Raw genomic sequence first — 12,447 nt, forward strand, 5'->3', positions numbered from 1 at the left:
TATATTTTACTAGTATTTGGGTAATTGTTAATTTCTCAATTAACATTACCCAGAATTTTAAAATACCCAGCTGTCATGAAGATGCTACTAATAGCAGGTGTAAACCAGTAATTATCAGCGATCATAAAGAAAGCAAGCTGAGAAGGAGTTATTAAAAATCATATCCCATGTCTGAAACAAAATGCAGTGGGCACACTGTGCTATTTTATCGTTCTTAAACACAGTGAGACTATATAAATACAGGTGCTTGCTTGAAGCTTGTAAGTGCCAACACCCTAAGTTCCGCAGTAATTTAGAGTTCAATTAACATGAGAAGCTGAACAAAATAAATCCCTTAACAAGGCCAGTACATGAAACCTTACTTTTAAAAACTAGAGGATACAAAAAAGAAAATCCATTTCATGAAGGAGAGAACATTCTGCAGAAGTTGCAGCTTGGTTGCTGTATCAATGGCAGTTAAAGGGGGTGAAAACAGGGAAGGTAAATACAGTAAATAAATATACTATTTAAAAAGTTGTTTGGTCTCTTGAGCATTATATTCTCATTGTCTGTATCTTCCCAAAGAACCCAGTGGAAGCAAACACTTATTTTAAAACGAGTTTCCTAGCATTTCACTGCTTACTTCAAGCAGTGAGATGAAAACCATCATTTACACCAAACTGGTTTCAAAAAACATTAGGCAGAAAATTAGATAGATGGAGAGAGATTTCTCCATTGTTACCAGATGTGGAGTTTGTGGTTGTTTTCTGTTTACTGTCATGGAGATTAGTCTAATACAGCAAGATCTCATTTGAGATGAAATCACAAATGAGGATGAGAATCCTAGTGCCACAAAGTGATTAGCAAAATGAGCTTTGTCAGGCAGTGTTTCTGTACAACTGCAGCAGCTATGGCCCTACCAAATGTCCTACAGCTGACTACCTGACACACACCAGCATTTCAGGGGTAAGGCAATGTACCCCAGTGTAAGCCTTTCACAACCAGAGCAGTTGTTTCAATTTAATGACCCTGTAACTCGACAACTTAATGCAGAGATTCCTGAGTAGCTCTTGATCATGGCAATTGACCCAAGCACTGAAAAGCACAGGAATCACACAGAATCATAATCAAGGTTGGAAGAGACCTTTAAGATAATCTAGTCCCACCATCAAACTAGCAGCATTATCACCATAAACCATATTCCCCAGTGACACATCTAGATTCCTCTCAAACACTTACAGAGATGATGACTCCACCACCTCCATGGGCAACTTATTCCAATGCCTGACCACTCTTTCATTGGTTTGATTTTTTAAATATCTAATCTGATGCTCTCTTGGCACATCTTAAAGGCCATTTCCTCTTGCTAACTTCAGGTGTGGCAGAAGAAACTCTCACTGCAGCCTCCTTTCAGGTAGTTGTAGAGAGCAATGAGGTTCCCTCCAAGTCTCCCCCAGACTAAACAAACTCAGCTTCCCCAAGAGCTCCTTACAGGATGTGTTTTCTAGACACTTCAGAAGCCTTGCTGCCCTTTCTGGGACATGTTCCAGCACCTCAATGTTCTTTTAGACATGACTGTCCGAAACTGAACATAAGATTTGAGATGAGGCCTCAGCGGTGCCGAGTACAGAGGGACAGTCAGTGCTTGGCCACCTGGGCACATGCTGGCTCGTGTTCAGCTGTGCATCAACCAGCACCTCAAGTTCCTTTCTGTTGATCAGCTCTCAAGCCACTCTTCCTTGAGCCTATGGTGCTGCATGAGGTTGCTGTGAACCAAGTGCAGGACTCAGCGCCTGGCCTGGCCAAACCTCATGCCATTGTCCTCAGCCCATTGTTTGAATCTTTCCAGATCTCTCTGCGGAGCCTTCCCATCCTCCAGCAGACCAACACTCCCACCTCATTTGGTGTCATCTGTGAACTGACTGAGGCTGTATTTGAGCTGCTTCTCCAAACCATCAATAAAGTTGTTCCACAGGACGGACCCTAATATTGATTCCTGGGGAACACCACTGGTGACCAGAAGGCAGTGAAAGGTGGTGATGGTAGCAGTTGAAAGAGATACATCCAGATGGGGTGATGACCAGCTAAACCTGTTCAAGTGTAAAATATCATCAGGTCTCTTGGGAGAGGCTTGACTGCTAGTGCACTTTGGGATGTTCTGGACAATAGCTTTTCTGTCATAGTACACCCTTTCTTACTTTAATCTCCAACTTGAAACATGGTCAAAATGCCTAAAAGTAGCTCAAAAAGGAGAATCATAATCAGTTGTTGACCATAAATATGATCTATTAGTTGTCATCACAAAATAATACAGATTATTTTGTGCTGGAGGGATGTACATGTACAGATCTTCCTGAAGCACCACATCCAAAATGGCTGAATCATACAAGGATTTATGTATTTATTACTTCTAATAGCATTTCCAAATGCATGTACCAAGAAATCGGTGATAGCAAATAAAGCATGATTTTCTCTTTTATCAGAGATCTTCAGAGAATCAAAAGTGAGCCCCACCAATTGTATTCATAAATACAATAGAGGGTAAGAGGTAATTTATATGAATATTCACATATTGAGCTCAGAAAACAGACACCTTGTTATTCATCACTTTAAAACATGTTTATAGAATACAGATATATTAGTTCTTGGGGTTTTTTTCCTAATGCTGATGAAAATGAATAGTACTTGGGGACCAAGTCTGCCTATTAAAGTGATGTGATACATTACCATGCTTGTACAGAAATGAGCACAGATGGCGAGTCTATTATTTTTCTAGCAAGAAATTAGTCATATTTTTCCCCAGGATTCAAATCTGAGCAACACTTGCTTAAGTTTGACTACCTCTGTGGAGATCCTTAAAATATTTTTCCCATTACTTGCACATTAGGAGTTAGAGAAGCAGAAAGTGATTAATGCCATATTAAAACTTTAAAATGAATGAAGTCTCTCAAACCAAGAGTCTGAGATTTTTATATTTCCCCCTACCCCCAAATAAAATGAAATGAATTTTGCATGTAAATGTGAATCTACAGGGATGAAGTTTTGTGTACCATGCTCATATTCCCAATAGCCTGTTTAGCTTCAACAGATCATTTCATTTACATTAGAATATTTGAAGATGTTAGATTTAGATACATTTGTTAATTAAACACAATTATATGGAGTATGAAACAACTTATAAGTAGTTTATAATTTGTGTAGGCAAAAGATAGCATTTCAAGCAAAGGATAGATTAAACAAAAATATGTTGGCTTTCATAATCTTACTTTTATGATAAGAATCAATAAAGCAATATTTCATAAGATTTTGTCAATGCCTTATTCTGCACCTGAAGAAAAAGGTGTTCAATCTGCCTTAGGACTCGTCAGAGCATATAATTATAAAAAATCAAAGTTAAGTGAGAGTTTTTAATGTCAGTTTGTCAAAGTTAGATCACCTTGCAGTGAAAGCAAATTTAATCAGTTAGGATTTCCAAAACAAGAAAAATGCAAATATACCAATATATAAAATTTATATATATATATATATATATTTACTTCAATACATTGAGTTTACTAATATTTGGGCATTCATTACACTATCTCTACCACTTCTTCCTCCTCACACTCTTCCCCTGCTCCAGCATGGAGTCCATCCCATGGGAATCAGTTGTCCATGAACTTCTCTAGTGTGGGTCCTTCTTACGGGCTGCAGTTCTTCACAAACTGCTCCAGCATGGGTGTCTTCCACAGGGTGGAGTACATCAGGAACAGACTGCTCCATTGTGTGTCTTTCCAAGGGTCACCTGCTAGCAAATCTGCTCCAGCACAGAATCCTCTCTCCATGGGTCTGCAGGGCTGTTTCTCTCATAATCTCAGTTAATCTCATCTTGCTCAGCAGTTTTTTCTCCATTTTAAATCTGTTGTCACAGGAGTACTACCACCATCACTGATGGGCTTGGCCAGCAGTGTGTCTGTCTTGGAGCTGGCTTGCATTGATGCTGCTGGATGTGGCGAAAGCATCTGGCATCTTGTCCTAGAAGCCACTCCTCCAGCCTGCCCTGGGCTTTGTTTTTGCCAAGCAAACCAAATACATTTTGGGCAAAATATTCTTCCAAATTGAATTCCATTTAAATGAACCTTAATTTTTGAAATTCAGGTCTTCATTTTCTATGTGTGATGGTTACTTCCAGTATGTTCCTGGGAGAGAATTCACTTCCAGAACCTGGAGGAATAATTTCTAGACTGATGTCTTAGAATACAAAATTAAAAACTCTCAAATGAGTGAAGACTTTGCAAAGTTTGAATAATAACACATCACTTCAAAAGTGTAAGGATTTTTTGAGAGAAATATCAACTCCTTTTAAAAGACAAGGTGGGAATGTAGTAACTATGTAGTAAATTTGATAAACCAGAAAACTTTGGAATGTGTAGCGATTACACCAATACTGGGTCCAAAGAGCTGGTATATAAGGATTGGTATTTTCTCTATTGACATAAACTTGTATGGTAATTAGTTTCTTCTGCAGCCTGTAACAGACAAAAATGTCAGGAGAATGAGATGAAATGCATCAGTTTTCACAGAGCAGGGTTTGAAGAGTTTGGGGGCAGTCAGTGTATTTGTGAAGGTTTTAGATGGAGGTGTACTGTTCTGTTTGGAAATGTTGTGGAGGATAAGGAAGTCTTCAGGCAGCAGAAAGCAGGGAAAATAACAAATTCATTCTGTAAGCTCAGACAAGATCATGCCAGCTGTTGGTGAGAGAAAGGTCAGTAGTGAGAAAGAAGGTGGAAAGGTGCTAAACAGCTCAGAGGAAATAAGAAAAAGTAATATCAAGGATGTTACTACCAGTGCCTATTGATCCAAATATTTGTTCAATGCAAATAGACTTAAAGATGTGGTGCTATCAAGAACTAGTGAGCTACTTGTCACTGTTTCAGTGCCCATCACCTCTGCTTCAGCTTCTTACCCTTCCCCACTCTCAGTTGAAAAAAGGTGTAAAAGAATATACAGAATGTTGACTCTGAAGAGGTTGGAGAAATGATTGAAACTCTTAATATCAGGTCTACTCACAAGACAGCATTACTTTCCCAGCTACTTTCTCTCATGTGAAAGAAGGGAGTCAGTCCTACAGCAAATACCAGCTGTGCAAGACTTCTGAATTCTTTGTAGAAATTGCTGAAAAAGAAATGATAGTCAGTTTTGAATGAGTCATTGCCAAATAATTCCCAGGTGAGTTAAACTAATAAAATTATAGTCTAGGGAAGTTTCAGCTTCTGCATGATTTATTTCTTCCTGGATTGTTAGAGAAATGAGTATCATTGAATTAAAAAAAGAGGAAGGGTATTCTTTCTCACAGGCAAATCTGCAATAGTTGGGTTTGCAGCATTTTAAAAAAAGGTGTTAATTGAAGAATTGTGAGTGACAGAAAGTGAGAAGACAGATTTTTCATACTGTGAAACAGAGACCACTGGATAGAAAGGAAAGACATAACCTTCAGGATTTTTTCTAGTATTATGGTGTGAAGAGAAATTTTGGTGTTGCGTTAAACTAGTATGTTGAGTTAAACCAGTTTTTTTCCTGGTAACTGCAGCATTCTTCAGCTGGAATGAATTACTTATTTTTTTGTATATTTTGTTTCATACAAATGATTGCCAAATAACTTTTGAATGTTTTCATGTTTAAATTTATTTTTTTCACACTTAGAATTACCAGAGGATTTGTTGACCCAGCCCAAATTTCTGCACTAAGCAAGGCCCAAGAGTAGCAGGCAGACTGATTTTGTGCACACCCCTTTACACCCTTCTCCCCATCACTTCAAACTGGCAAATGGCTCTGTTGCTACAAGACAGCACAAAAACCTGTTTGCTGCAAATCAAAATAACACCTTTTCAAGAATATGAGCCATTCATTTATTCAGTGTGCACACCTCCTCAGGAATATCCTAGATCTCATTTAGGGTGATATTTAAGTAAAGATCAAGGACAAAATATTGTTGTTATGTGGCAACCTTGTTTTATTGAACTGCATTCATTGTTTAGCATATATGCAAGTTTTTCTGCAGAGCTAAGAAGACTTGTAATGTTTTTAATAAAAGAAATGCTGCAAAATTTGAATATGCTGCATTGTCCACACTTATATATGGATCTAACAGGCGGGAATTAGACATTTCTTTACTCTGATAAGGCTATTTCCTTTCTTTTTCTTACAGCGTAACAGCTGGCAAAATACTTTTGAGACAGAGACATATAGAGCTATCCTCTTGTAGAGTAAGCTGAAAAAATATAGCATATGGAAAGTATTTGCATAATGTGCAATATCTGTGATGAGAAGGTAGATATTCAGTTTTTCTTGCATAATTTGAGTATTATATATAATACAGCAAGTTGAATGAAGAATTGCTTCTTAATAAGCTACAGAATCCTGCTTGGTGGTTAGTTTATTTACTGTATTTTGAATTTTGATGTATTATAAACAGTGTTCTACTTACTCAAGCGGTTCTTTTTTGAATCAGCTTATGTCTGTTTTTTACTTCATCTTTTTATTTATATATATACCAAGTACATTTTGGCCTGCTCTTATATAATTTATGTAATGTTAAATAATTTATGCACAGTGTGGCTGTTTTCTTTCAATAAATACTCTGTCTGCACGTGCACTCACAAAAAAACACTAGAAAACTTCAGGTTTATTTCTGAACATACAGCATGTATGGAATCTGGAGTTTGTTTTAAAAACCTGAAATGTCACACATTTAGGCAATCATCATGTTGTTGTATCTTGCAAAATCAAAATGGAGCACAGTCTTTTTGTACACACACAAAAATACATGCACAGGGATGAATGTTTCATGCTACAAAATGTAGATAACTTTCCTTATTAAAGTTTGCAGTAAACTTAAAGTGCTAATAAATAACAGAACTTAGTGGAATGTAGTAATTACATTTTGTTGTATTTCTTTTTTTTGAAAAATATGTGCACAAAATTAATGCATCTCATTAAAGAGGTATGCTGGTGCCATGAGAGATAATACAAACTAGAAGATGACTCTTGGAGAGTAGGGTAAGTTACTAAACCATTTTTATGTGTGTTTCCATTTTAAACTAGCTATACACACCGTGTGGTTAGCAGTGGAATTAAAGCTCAGTCAGCAAATCCTGAAGTACAGGTGAAGGGAACAGATCCTGTAATAAGTCAAATTATTGACAAGCTGAAACATGTTATTCAGGTAAGATGCTTTTTCCTATGGATATAGTATAGTTCTAACTACCACTCTAGTAATGAAAGTATTAATTTACTGCACCATGAAGGTTAATTCAAGTTTCTGCTGAGTGCACATCCACAGCAAAACACTAGTTGCTCTTTGTCTCACTTCAGTTATTAAAAATGATTTAGTTAAAAGGCTTGCATATGGCAGATAAGTGTAGGAAGTGAGGCTCTGGCAGCTGGGCCATCTGTACCTGCAAGTACCACAGCTTTGCATTGCAGTGAGAATACAGAAGCACAAACAGTATGATTTAGAAGTGCAAACAGTATGATTTAGGGTTATTAACTGGGTGCATGTGTTTGAATAACAATAAAACATAATTTCCCTCTTCCCTCTTCCCTAAATCTAGGTTCTTTCTTAACTTATATTGCTGCAGGGTTTTTTGTTTAGATGCCAGGTAGAAAACCTGGGAAGTTTGAATGAAAATCACATGCCTGCTGAACGAGTTGATGTTTGTTACCTCATGTACATATCTGTGAGTTACTAAATTTAAGGCTTACAAGGAAATCAATTCCAATATGGTTCTATACAATCATAATATTGTAATAAATTTACAGGATTACAGGTATCTCTGGTTACATTCCACATTTCTATGCACAGAAAGCCAGAACTAGAGGACCAAAACATAATTCTGTGAAGGCAACAGTTATTTTGTTGACAGGTCTGTGCTGCAGTTTAAAAGTACAAATTTTGTACTGATCTGAGGGCTCAGTGACCAGACAGGTTCTACAGGTATTTCTTGTCAGTGACCCATTTAGCCCAGTATCTTTTCCTCTGCACTGGTAAAAGGAGAGGCTACTTAGGGAGACCATTAAGCTTCTCACTTTTATTGTCTCTCCTTCTCTACCCCATTCCCCAAACAAGAGAATCAGTGATATTAAATGTCTTCTCCTTGCCTAGTGCATTTAGATCCATCTAAGAACTTGCTTTAATTCTGTTTTTACATCTTCTTGACAGCTTTTAAATACAGTTTCCCACATGGTTTCTGGAGTTGAAATATTACTGATAGCTTTACAGTAAAATCTCTTGGTTCTTACATCTCTAATTGTGAACAATAACTCTTCTCTGACATCAAAACAAAGAATGATGAAATAGAAAAAAAGAAAAAAAAATAACAGAATTATTTTATTTCCATCAGTAGTGTTGTTTTCTGGGAGAAATGGTGTTAGTTTTGAGGTTCGAAGGCAATCATTATTCTTTCCTTCTTAAAAGAAATATCTTTTTATCCCTCCAGCTTCAGCATCATTCTTTTGTCTCTCTTCTTTATTAAAATGGCATTTACAATGGTGGGAAAATCAATGCAATTTTCCCTACAAGAAATGCCATGATTTAATTAATAACTACAAAATACTATACAAAGATAAACTTTGCAAATATTACTTGGTAAGTTCCAAGGTCTTTCATCTATCAAGAATGCTTTCTTCCTTTTATATTAAAACTGTCTGTATAGTTGATTGTGTTGGTTTCCTCTAGAGACTTGAAGTTGTGTTGTTTTCTCCTTGAGTGAGTACCTAAAAGAGTGGAATAGAATATTTCCATTATAAAGTATTTCATTTTGAGAGCTTACTTGCCCTTGTCCCTAAAGATTTGAGTGGATCTTGGGGAAAAGGACATATAATTTACATACTGAAATGCTTACTAACCTCCAAGTATATTTTCTTTCTGTGGGATGGTTTCTTTCCTTGTAGCTCTAAGTATGAAAATAGAGTCAAGGGATAAAAAGAGCATCAGAATCCTTAGAGATCTGACATATAACTGCTTTTCCCCAGGAAAAAAAAAAAAAAAAGCGGCTGAAGAAGCCGCAAAAAAGCTTTCTTCTTGACCATTTACTGCTTGGGAAAGGAACACGAGGAGTGTAAATTAGAGATTCAAATACAAAAGATCACTTTTTTGTCCTGCGTGATATGAAAAAAGATGAATCCCATATTAAGCTTACAATGGGCAGAAAATAAGGGGAGCTCAATGGATTGTGGTGATGCCTCAGAGAGACAGAGCCATACTTAAACCTAACACACTATCCCTGCTATATTATTGAACTTCAAAACTTTAAATAGCTAACTTATTAGGAACAAAACATATTGGTCAAGTTTTTCAAAACTAATCATGCCTGAAATTTACAAAACTGTGTGCTTTAATTCATCTTTAGGGTGAAAATAGCAAAAGGGCAGATATTTTTGGGATACCTTTCTGCTCATATTTAATGTCAACTTAGGAAAACAGATCAAGAAGATTCTGCCCCGCATACAGAAAAGGACAGATTTCTTAGCATCTCCTCTATTTTTTCCTGTTGGATGTACAAAGGCATAAAAATCCCAAGCAAAGAATTAGCTTTAAAATATGCAATGCTTAAACTCTATTTTCCAAGTCCTCTCCTGTTAAAAACTTTAAACCCCTGAAATCAACCCCTGTTGCATAAGTGACAGTATCTCTTTTCAGCAGGCTGTGGTTTCTGGGCAGTTTGCCTTTGTTAGAGACTCACAGTAGTTCTCCTTTTTCTTTAAATAGTGGATTTACCAAAAATCAATAGAAATTTTTGATTCTGTTGGACCCCTACAGCTGTAATCTGTGCCCTGGACTCTGCAGGCTTGTATTCACAACAAAAAAGTGCAATTAGAGGAACTGATATGAACTCTTCTGAACCAGTCAGTGCTGAAAATGGCTTGAAAAAGTCACCTTCTTCTGTAAAACTCCTTACTTGTGCAGACTGGTATTTTGGAGAGTTTTAAATGATGGACTCTTCTTCATTCATTTTTCTTCATGGCAGGCAAATTACGGGTTCAGTGCATGTCATTTTAAGTACTGTGAACTGCAGCTATCACTCTAATAGCTAATCAAGATAAGCAAAATCAGTTTTATAAGGAGTAAATAGAACTGGGAATTATTTTCCTTTCTTCTCCAATAATTTAAAACCATGATTAATTCCATCATTGCTGCAAGCGCAAATACTAAAGTTTTGAAGTAAGTGTGATATTTCGGAGCTGTGATTACAGGCAATTGAACTTGGTCTTTTCAATGTGTTTCCTCTTTCAGAAGACAATCTCAAAAAGATACTGCTTTTGAAAATAGCAGACATTACTTGGAGCTTGTATTTACAGGTTAAATAAAGTCTTCCTCATTTTAGGAAATCTTGCCATAGCCGAAGATAGTCCTATGTCTGACTGTCTAAATTAGGCAGACCAAATCTCCCCCTGGAGATCTCCAGAGGCACCTACCATTAGTGAGTATACTGGAAATTTAGATGCTTCTATCAGGATAATTTCCAATTTCTAGGTGCAGCAAAAGGCAAGTCTGAACTTATTTGGAAAAGATCCCATCTTGTACTGCTATACCACTAGAGTGCTAGCTGATATGCATAAAATAATATTTACCTTCTCCACAAAGGGCTGCAAACTGTCCCTAATGGAATTGATGCTTGCGTTCCTTAAAGGAGTAAATACCAGTAATTTATATGACATTAAGTGCTGGTGACAGTCTAATTTTTCCTTTACTACTTGTCATTATTATTACATGGTGAGCACTCTTTTTCACCATGGTGCCATTTTCCAATTTACCTATCTCAAAAAGGTTGCAAAAATAGTGAGGTGAGACTTTGTTTTGACACTGTTTTCACATCCTAACAACTAAATTTTCCATCTGCATTTTTTAAAGCTTTTATCAATGTACCACAGTACAGTCAAGTTAATATGTGTTTTTGTAAGAGGTGTTCAAGTATGGATTGGAAATGAGGATGGAATATATTACCTGGATTCTCACTTGCTCATACAAAGAATCGTGTTTTGAAATTATTCATACACTAGGTGTGGTACTTGCAGTTGTGCCTACTTATTGTGGTGTTACGATAACCACCTAATAGCTGAAACCCCTCTGCCTCTTAAACTAGTGCCAACAGCTGTATAAATGTCACAAATTAGACATTTTGATGACTTTTTAAATGACTGAAATGCAATTCTTTCTCATGGAAAGAGGGAATTCGCAAGAGTACAGCATTAGACAGATACGTAGTTTGACACACTCTTCAGTAGCATGCTCTTGGAGACTCGCTTTCTAAACTTTTTCTTCCCTTTCTCTTCTTAAATCCTTTTTGTTGATATAGCAATACCTGTGGTTTGTACCTTTCAATAACAGGTAAGTGGGAAGCAAAATTTCAGTGCACTTTATGCAGCAGCCATTCAACTTTCACTGGTATTAGAATTGCTGTCAGATGTGTTTGCTCCTAAACTGCCTATTTATTTTTTCTTGCAATAGGAAAGACTCCCTCATGAGTTTCTTTTGCATTTCATATTACAAATGCATATCTAAATGTTAATTTTGCCTTAGATTTTGGTTTTACTGTTTTTTTTTTTTTTTACACTTTTTTGTTTCATCCAAATATAGATTTTTTTTTTTTTCTGGCAGTAGCGCAATGCTACTGTGTTTTTGAAATCAAACCCTTGGACAAATTCTGTTTTTGGCAAAGCATGACAGTAGAGTACTAATGCTGTAGGGATATCAGGGTATTCCTGCTTGACAGAGAAGTCTTTTTTTATATTTTTTGTGTGAGCTGTTCCAGTCTTTTGTCCCCTCTATGGAGTGCTGCCTCTGACTGCTGGCTGGTGCCAACAATAAGTGCTTGATTATTACCACTGCATGTAAAATATTGGCAGAATTCCTGTAAAAATATTAAGCACCTAGAAATGAGGTGGGAAATTATTCTCTGAGTTTTGTACCCCTCCTTTTTAAAATACACTTCAACTTCCAGCCTCAAAAGTACACAAAAGAGTGCAGGATTGCTGATATTTTTGTATCACTTGAGAATGAAAATGTTTTCTTCACAATTCTGGGATGATAATGAAGGTATAAACCCTTTTTGTTGCTCACAAAGGTGGTCTTTCTCTATTTTTAAGTCACACACTGAGTTATATGAACGTTCTGAGATGACTGTCTCTTGGAAAATTATGTGTAAACTAAAACCCACATATGGTTTACAGGTAAAAGGCAGAAAAAAAATAGATTAGGAGGGTATGCAGTTTAGCTGATGCATCTCCCACTGCTGGGATGTTTAGGAGGTAAATTGAGAAAAACAGTAACCAGTCACATGGTCTTTCTGATGAGTAATTTAATTAAAACCAGTAATATTTTCCCTAGCTTACTTTGTTTTTCAATAACTAGATTACCAGAGTTATTAAGGGCTAATAAAAGTCCTGTTCATTTAGAACAAATGATTTTTTGAAGTATCTTTTCTAAAT

General features: G+C 36.5%; 1 long non-coding RNA gene across 1 annotated transcript in view; it reads left to right on the forward strand.

The window, feature by feature from the left end:
* Positions 1 to 6,922: 6,922 nt before the first annotated feature.
* The window catches only part of LOC136374388 (uncharacterized), a 406,287-nt gene continuing 400,762 nt past the window's right edge, over positions 6,923 to 12,447 (forward strand). Inside the window, exon 1 of the long non-coding RNA XR_010745898.1 lies at positions 6,923 to 7,183. This is a non-coding gene — a long non-coding RNA (uncharacterized lncRNA). The remainder of the gene's footprint in view (positions 7,184 to 12,447) is intronic.

Source organism: Sylvia atricapilla, chromosome 2 (assembly GCF_009819655.1).
Source record: "Sylvia atricapilla isolate bSylAtr1 chromosome 2, bSylAtr1.pri, whole genome shotgun sequence".
Classification (NCBI taxonomy): domain Eukaryota; kingdom Metazoa; phylum Chordata; class Aves; order Passeriformes; family Sylviidae; genus Sylvia; species Sylvia atricapilla.